We start from the raw sequence: 9,255 nt of genomic DNA, 5'->3' as shown, positions 1-9,255 counted from the left end.
ACACACACACACACACACACAAGCTTCTAAATAACTGGCTTAGTCTATATAATATTACTTCTTTGTATGTTTTCAGGGACGAACATTTGGTATCAGGTAATAAATTGGTGTGTTCTTTCAGGAAAACTACTTCTCTCGCTTTCAGCATTCTTTAGTTGTCAGTAGTTCTTTGTATAGTTTGAGGCATTGTGGGCTTTCCTCTGTCCACTTTGGCATGTGTATTATTATTGTCTTTGTTCACCTCATCTTTTGCCAGTCATGTTGATGAGACATTATGGGTGTAGCTTCTGACATTATTAAGAAATCAGCCTCACAGCAAATTCCCTGATTCCTTGGCTCTTGCAATCATTTTACTTTCTCTTCTGCAATGTGCAGGAATTGTTTTGTAGCTATATCCATTGTGACTTGGCTCCATAACTCAGTATTTTTTGTGGTTGGTGTTTTCTGTAATGGTCTTTATCTGTTGCAGAGAGAAGTTTCTTTGATGATGTGTGAAGACTTCACTTATCTGTGGATATACAGAGGATATACAGACAAATATTTGGAGTGTAGTTAGGTATTATGCTAGGTTAGTAAAGTGGTGGTTGTAGGTTCTCATCTAAGATCCATGACTTCACTAGCCCTGTGTAGTTGGCTAAGTTTCCAGTACCAGGCATGATTTTCTCTTGTTGAGCAGGTTTATTAAGTCCAATTAGAGATCTATTAGTTATTACCAAGTTATGCATGGCACTACTGCACCTTTAGAATTATCATTCTATGCTGGTCTTTGTTGTGGTTCATAGGAGTCATATCTAAGTAGGACTGTTTTCTTTTTCTCCCTCATTTGGAAACCTGAGTGGCATCTTCTGGTGTCTGAAGTAATGATGTCTTCAGCAATAGGGATTTACCCTCCACCTCTGGGGAGCAATCAAGGGCGATAGGCTCAATATTTTTGGAATCTTTTGCACAACTTTGAACAATAACTTAAAAGAGGGCTTCTCATACCTGGTGTTGAGTGGTCTTTGACTCTTTGAGAAAGGATTGTCAGCCCAGATAAAAAATTTCAATTAAACTGTACATGTATATTCATACACAGACTTACTTATGTGTATTATAGTTTTTAAAGGTCAGTAGTTAATAATATGATGCCTTATGACTTTTTCAAATATACTGTTATTTTATCTTCCTCCCTTCTTCAGCATTTATCTCTCTCCTTCTCCCTAACTAGAGTCCCTCCCTTTCTAATTTTCTTGATCAGATCACTTGTACCACACTATTCTTCTCTCTTTCCTAGTTCCATCTATTTGCCTGCAAAGTTTATGATTTCATTTTTCTTTAGAGTTGAATAGTATACCATAGTGTACATGTTCCACATTTGTATTATCTATTCATTGACTGAAGGACATTTAGGTGTTGGGGGAAAGTTTTTGAATGATCTCTTATAATGTTTTGAAGAAGCTGAATTGGAATGGTTTTTTGTTTGCTTGTTTTGGGGGTTTGGGGTTTCTTTGTTTTGTTTTTGCTTTTTCTCAGAGCTTTTAGATGCAGTGTATCATGAAGGAGGTGGACAGAGGCCTTGGATTTGAAGTGCCAAGGCATGGGTGGTAAGAGATATGCTGTTGATAAGAAGGATTAGAGAGATAAATTTGCTTTTGAAATGTGTGATGAATTAGCTAGAAGAGAAAAAAATATACAGTCTAGAGATAGATCAGCAGCTTGAGCCTTCAGGCTACATGTTGCTCTTGGTAGAGAGAGGTGTGCCTGGAGACCTTTGTCTAGGGAGACTGAGAAGGAGATTGGAAAGAGGGAAGGGACTGATTGACCAATCAACACTGAGGAAAAGGGAATTCAACATATTTTGTACATTTTTGAAAGCTGTTTCTTCTCAGTATTGGAAATTTTGGTTATTTGCAGCACTCTTACCCTGTGAAAGATGGAGCTGGGAATCATGGCTGGGCTGCGCCTGCGCACACAGGCCCATGGCTATTCCACGCATGCGCGTAGATCACATGGTTGCGCTCCGCAACCACGAAAAGCCACAGGGTCCTGGTCATGCGAGACATTTTGACCCGGAAATGATTAGGCAAAAGTGACTAGGTCCCGCTGGGCATGCACAACCATGCCCAACCATGGGGGCGTGTTGTGAATCCATATCAGGAAAGATTCATGCTACTAGTCATGAGCCCTGGGGAAAGTAGGTGATCCAGTACCAAATCCTAAAGTCCATATGGTGATCCCCTCTAGAATATCTAGATGTGGCTACAGAATCAGGGAATCTTGTTTGGGTCTGGCTGGAACAGGTCAGGCCAACCAAATTGCAGCTCTGAACAGTTTTCTAGGAGAGGGGCTGGAGGAAGGGCCCGGTTTTCCTGAAAGCATCATATTGAAGGGATGGGTTATTTTTAAAATGTATGCTCAGATGAGGTTAGAATTCCATTGGTGGAGTGGGGTGGAATTGAAAACACTCATAAGTGGTTCTATGAAACAAAAGTCTGGAGAGTGAAAGAGAAGAAAGCAGGAGCAATTATTGAAAAGACATGTATAAGCAGAGCATCTATGGACCAAAAATCCAATGGAAAGAAAAAGAATAAAGCAGTGGGGGCTGGAGAATTATTATTAGCTTACTTTTCAACTCTGTACAAATGTTAAATAAAATGAGATATAGCACTGATAGTCTAGAAAGAAAGCCAAACCTAATTCATAATTCACCTTAGCTTTGAGGTTTATTAGAATCAAAGGTTTATTATTCTCAAAGCCATGATATAGCCTTGCTGTGAGAGGGAAAGCATTAGACAGAAACAATACAATATATGGAGGTCTAAACATGAGGGGGCCTTAAAGGGAATGAAAGGCTTTCTTTTAAAAATAGTCTCCATGAGAGGAATGATGGGGAGTGGGACAGAAGAGCCTCTTCAGAGGAGCCTTCAGAGTATTTCCCTGAGCAAACTCCCCTGAGAAGTCTTCAGATGAATTCCCAGAAAAAGGAAAATATGACTTTTTGAAGTCTTTTATAGATGGTAGGGAGTTTTATATCACATGATTTAGTTCAACATAACATTTCTTCATACAAGCTGAGTTAGCACTGTAGACCTATTGTTCTATGATACTTTGTGTTCTGACAAATAAAGCTTGCCTGGAGATCAGAGGGTGGAGCTAGTCACTAGTTAACCATAGAGGCCAGGCAGTGGTGGTACACACCTTTCTTTAATCCCAGCACTTGGGAGGAGGAAGCAGGAAGATCAGGAGTTCAAGACCACCCTGAGCCTTACAAGATTGAACCAGTCTAAAAGAGAAACAGAGCTGGGTGGTGGTGGCTTACACCTTTAACCACAGCACTAAGGAGAATCATGCCTTTGATCCCAGCACACTGGAGACTCACACCTTTAATCCCAGTACTAGGGAAGTAGAGACAGAAATATAAGGCAGATGGAGACAAGATCTGCTCCCCCCCACAATTTGGTCTGAGATTTTGTAGAAGTAAGAAGTCTCTGGTGGCTGGCTTCTCTGCTTCTCTGATCTTTCAGCTTTTACCCTCGATTTTTATTTATTTATTTTTATTAATTAAAGTTTTTATTAATTGGGGATGGGGGTGGCTTGGGAGAGAGGGCTGGGGGGTGGGAGGAGGGGGATCTGTGAGTTGTATGTGAAGTGAGTAGAAAATTTCTTATTAAAATAAAATGAAAAAAAGGTTTTATTAATTAAGACTACACTTGATCTTAGCCAAAAGGCCAAGAATCGATAGTTAATTAAGACTAATTAGGATCACGCTTCACCTGTGGCACAACTAACACACATATAATGCATCAACCATATAACAAACTGGTTAATGTGTATCTTAAATGTTTTCAACCAAGATATAAAAATACCTACCTATTTATGCAAGGTAATGGATATATTAATGAGTATGTACTTTTTTTCTCTTTTTATTGTTTGAGTAGCCTTGACAGAAATTTAAGTATGTTGTTGATTATCAGTAGTAAAAGGGGTACTCTTGGTTCATAACCCTGGATAGATTTCAATACTTTTCCATTAAACGTAATGTTAGTTGTGAGTTTTTCTATTTAGGTCTTTAATATTGAGACACTTCCCTTCTATACTGCTTACACACTTCTAAACTGTTGTTTTATTCAAAGTTATCAAATTATGTCAAATTCTTCCCTGAATTGATTGTAATGATCAGTTGTTGTTTCATTTTGTCAATTTGGTATAATACATTGGTTGGTTTTCATAGATTGTTTCATGTTTATATTAAATGTATAAATTTAACCTGTTCATTATCATAATTGTAAACTGAGCCATCAAAATCAATTTTCTTATATTTCTTTAGAATATTTGCATTAATATTGTTTGGTGGCATTTCTCTGTGGTTCTCTTTTCTTTGTCTGGTTGTGATTTTGATGTAATGACTAATCTCTTAAACTCTTCAATAGAGACTGAGAAATATGTTGTTTATTCTTGAATTATTTGGTAGAATTCTATAATGAAGTAACAATCTGGTTTCATTTTTTTAGCGAGCATTTTCAATAAAACTACTCATTATAAAAAACTAAATTTTTAATGCCTTATTTTCTTGTTACTTGAAAATTTTCAGACAGTAAGATAAACAGAATTGCCTAGTAGAAACATTAATGGATCTGCCTTTTTATGCAATGAAACATGTTTTTACTTCTAACTTTACAAAGAATACAGTATTCTTTAGATCTCTTTTTTCTTTTCCTTGGAGTATTTCTCCTATATTGTATTAAAATCACGAAATTTCTCAGTTCCACAGTGACATTAACTTCTACCCTCTTAGTTTCCCAAGAGATCCTCATTGCATCAGGTGTCTGCCTGTAGATGTTACTCACAAGATTATGATTAATATTTGATAGGGTGCCCAGAGGACAGAACTTTAAGATGCACTCCAGGAGATATTGGTCATCTTGTTAGTTTAACGAGTCCCATGACTATTCTTTAAATAGTTGATTTACAAAATGTTTTACAATATTCTAAGACCTTACCTCATTATTTCATGCAGTAATTCTTATTTTTTTTTCTTATTTTAACACCACTGTCCTATGAAGTATTTTATCTATGTCTAGTAGGATTGGAGACACAGGCTTTGAGTACTAGTTGTCTACATTTTAGGACTGCTATACAGTAATTTCAGGTCGTTCCTACATGTCTCATAGAAAATAAAGTATGTTACTGATATATACTAGGTATTATTTAGAAATTTGAGATCTACTTTATTGGTTTAAAATTAATGTCCATTAAAACAAAGAAACCAAGGATATTGAAGCATGATTAGGATGAAGCTAATTTATAGGTTTGAGATCTTGCACCAGCTACTATTGCCAGTTATTGTAAAGCATATCCAGTGAATAAGACATGTTCAATTTCAAATACAAAATGAAGCCATTTCTAGAAAGTGTTAGTCAGCTCTGAGAAAACTGAGGTGGAAAGTGGAAATTTCAAAGATTTATAATACTTTTAGTTTTATGTAGATGAATTTCTAAATGGTTTTATTAAATTAAAAAACACAGAGCCAAATATAGGGGTGAAAGCCTTAGATCAGGGAAATAGGGAAAATCACCAAGCCTACCTTACCTCACTAACTCTGCAGCTTCCAACGTGCAACTTCCTGTCTACTTAGGTTTTATATGTCTTGCTTTTCTGCCCTCTCATTGGCTCTTTTAACCCAGCTACCTCACTTCCTCTTCCTACACAGCTCTGTCATTTTCTATACAGACCTCCAGGTCTCTATGGTTGGTACTGGGATTAAAGGCGTGTGTCACCATGCTTGGATCTGTTGCCTAGTATGGCCTTGAACACACAGAGACCCTGCCTGCTAAGTGATAGGATTAAGGGTGTGTGCTACCACTGCCTGACTTCTATGTTTACTTAAAATGGCTTGCTATTTCATCTGATCCCCAGACAAACTTTATTAAAGCACATAAAATATCACCACATTTTTATCTAAATTTACTTCTGAAACTGTATTTATGATTTGTATTTTACCTTGATACTTGCATGATATTTTCATAGTTTCAAAAATTACTAGGGATTTGTATTACACCCAAAATAATCCATAGTATCTCAGGGTATCATGAGTAGGGAAGATGCTTGGTGGGAAGTCAGTACACAATACTTAAGATGAGAAGCCACTACTGAGTATATATTTTTTGCACATTCATATACTCCAAAATACATTCAAGATGAGTAGGCTAGAAATCGAAATTTATTATATAACTTCTTGATTTCTTTCTTTCATTTGAAAATTTTTAAACTTTTAAACCCTAGACACCCTATATACAAATATTGAATCAAATAATTCCTATATTCTCAGGGTTAGGGTAAGTGTCAGGGTCAGGGAAGGGTAGAGTATGGTGGGGTCAGGATCAGAGTTAGTGTTAAATGGGTCAGGATTAGATGGGTTAGGGTTAGGAGTTAGAGTTGTTAGGGTTAGGGTTACAGTTGTGTTCTACTGTGTTTTTGGTTGAGCTCCTGAATAACATATAAGTTGTTCATCCTGGTGAATACAAAGGATTAATGCATGTAGGAAATAATGTAATTTCTAAACTTGGTAGTTTCTAATTTTTGTTTCTTGCCTCCCGTGCCATTATGGTCTCACAGTGCTTTACATAAGGAAAGTCTTAGTGAATCCATGTGTAAAGTTCTCCTTGTACTCCACTCTGCAAGCTTACATGGTGAGATGCTTTTCAACATTCTTCTCACTGTGAAAGGGTACCAGGCACTTTTCCACATGAAGTAGTTATCTGCAGCCCTCATGGCAGCCCCTGGTAGAACCATTACAAGTGTGCTGGCCTGTGTTATATCCATTCTGATCACTTTGAATTCATGTTTTATAAACCTCAGATGGAAAAGCAGAAAGGCAAATGCTCCTTTAGTAGCCCACAGTTTCTGTCAGCTAAAGAGACAGTCTGGAAGTGTCTTCTGACATTAAAGATGAAGATTTTGTTACACACACACACACACACACACACACACACACACACACACACACACTGTTGGTTTTTATATTTTGCCCTGTGTGAGTGAGGAATGCACAGATCTTTATGGATGAGGCAGTATGATCTTTGCAAGCTTGCCTTTATCATATTTTTCTCTTGATGTGTACTCACTACACTATTGTACTTTTCCTGTCCACATTTTAAGAACATGTGTATATGTAAGACCAGAACATCTACAACCTGGACACATGTGTTCATGTCACACAGATTATTGCCACCACTCACGGCTTTGTTCTTGATGGGGACTTTAGGAAATATCTCTGTAGTCGTTACCAAAGTGTAAAGACATTGATGTTTACTCTGAAGTAGCTAGACCAAGGGAGGGTTATGTCTGTTCTGCTGTACTATAAACTAGTTTATATCAAAGACACAGGTGAATAAACATTGTTTTTTGTCTGCATTGATTCATGTAATTTTTTATACATTTGTGAACAATATAGGATATAAGGAGAAATTTGAAGCATGAGCAAGTGTTTGTCAGGTATTAAATTCGTTGCAGACATGACTTTAAACATTGTGATGTGAGCGCCTTCATTCCTCACTACTTGTCCATATTGTGAGTGGTATCAGTCTCATTTCTCTGAATAGAAACTGAAGCCCAAAAGTTAGTCTAAAGTCATATCCTTTGAAGTGGTGGTAATGTGAGAAATCCACAGGAGTCTGCTTAAGGAATATTAGAGAATTTATTAGGATATAAATTGAGAAAGTACACTCACAAATACAGAACTGAGTTGACAGCTGAAGTTGTCTTTTGTTATGACTGTGAGTGAATCCACCTGGCAGTTCAATCATGCCAGGAAGCAGGAACCAGGGAGAAAGGACTTCATGACCCCTCTCCCTTTCCTTTTAACAGGTCATGTATGGCAGCAAGAAGCACCGCCTCTTTGGGGCCATATAGCTCAAGGTCATGGGTAAAGCAAATACCACTACATTTCCCCCTTTTGTCTACAGTGTTCTGCCTGCATGTGTGCCTGCAGGTCAGAAGAGGGCACCAAATCTCATTACAGATGGTTGTGAGCCACCATGTGGTTGCTGGGAATTGAACTCAGGACCTCTGGAAGAGCAGTCAGTGCTCTTAACCTCTGAGCCATCTCTCCAGCCCCCCCCTTTTGTCTAAATAACAAGGTTCTAAACTTAATGCAAACTATACACAATAAGAATGATTATCAAGTATTGTCCAGGAGAAACAAAGGGTAATAACATAAACAAAAATGGAATTATAACCAACAAGAACAACATCAAACAAGAAAGACATGCTAAATTTCCAGATCATAGGTAAATGGCAAATTACTGAGATTACTCCAATAGCTGTCCTATCCTGAAGAATCTAATTCTAGTACCTAATACGTTCTTAACTAAGATACAAGAGGACTGTAACTGTAACTCTCTAATCTTCAACCCCATCAAAGACCTGAGAAGGAAAACAATAATACCTGAGAAAACAGGAAGTACAAAAAAGCAATTTCTGAAAAATTGCAAGAATAGATAGAGACAGCTAGCAGCCTGGACAGTCACCTAAAGTTTCTCAGTATTGTTGGGGCATCCAATTTGGCTAGAAGCCTAGAATATCTTACAGACCATTTTCAGAACCAGGAATTTTGAAAGACCATCTTACCCTGTCTTGGCAAGGTTCAGTAGTCACTCTACCTTGTGTCCTGCTCATCCTGAAAGGACAGCATTCATACTGTCAGCAGTCAAGGCAAGGCCAGGTTGTTTCAAAAAGAAGGCAAACTTCCAAGTGGAAATATCTTAGAAGCCCAACATTCTCTCAGGATCAGATCGGTGCTACCAGGAGCAATCGTGTCTCATGTCAACAGAATTCTAAGTTATCAAAACATCTAAATGACATATTCTCTAGGTCTATGAAGTTTTTGAAGATTATCTATCCATCTGACATGTGTTTCTGTAAATCTAGAAAACTTAACTAGCATAACTATAGATATGACAATCATGGGTGACTATTGATCTATAAGTCTTATTATAAGACAAATTGCTAAATGGTCTTATTAATAAAAAAAAAAACCCAGAGCCAGATATTGGAGTGAATGCAGAAAGATCAGAAAGGCAGAACAAGCCACAGCCAACCTCACATCCACAACTCCTCATCCGATCCTGTTTCCACAAATCCTCAGACTGAAAGCTTCTGAGTCCTCACCCAAATGGATCTCAGCTGAACTGCTGCTTAAAAGCCTAAAAGTTTAAAAGCCTCTAGTTCCTGGTCCTCATGCCTTATATACCTTTCTGCTTCCTGCCATCACTTCCT

General features: G+C 37.6%; 1 pseudogene; it reads right to left on the bottom strand.

Annotated features, from left to right (window-relative positions):
- Nucleotides 1-3,651: 3,651 nt before the first annotated feature.
- LOC128123608 (uncharacterized) lies at nt 3,652-3,719 on the bottom strand (annotated as a pseudogene).
- Nucleotides 3,720-9,255: the final 5,536 nt, after the last annotated feature.

The sequence above is a fragment of the Peromyscus californicus genome, unplaced genomic scaffold, assembly GCF_007827085.1.
Source record: "Peromyscus californicus insignis strain IS unplaced genomic scaffold, ASM782708v3 Scaffold_3__1_contigs__length_106647218, whole genome shotgun sequence".
Lineage (NCBI taxonomy): Eukaryota > Metazoa > Chordata > Mammalia > Rodentia > Cricetidae > Peromyscus > Peromyscus californicus.
Note: the sequence above shows the minus strand (reverse complement) of the source record. Positions and strands in the feature narration are given on the sequence as shown.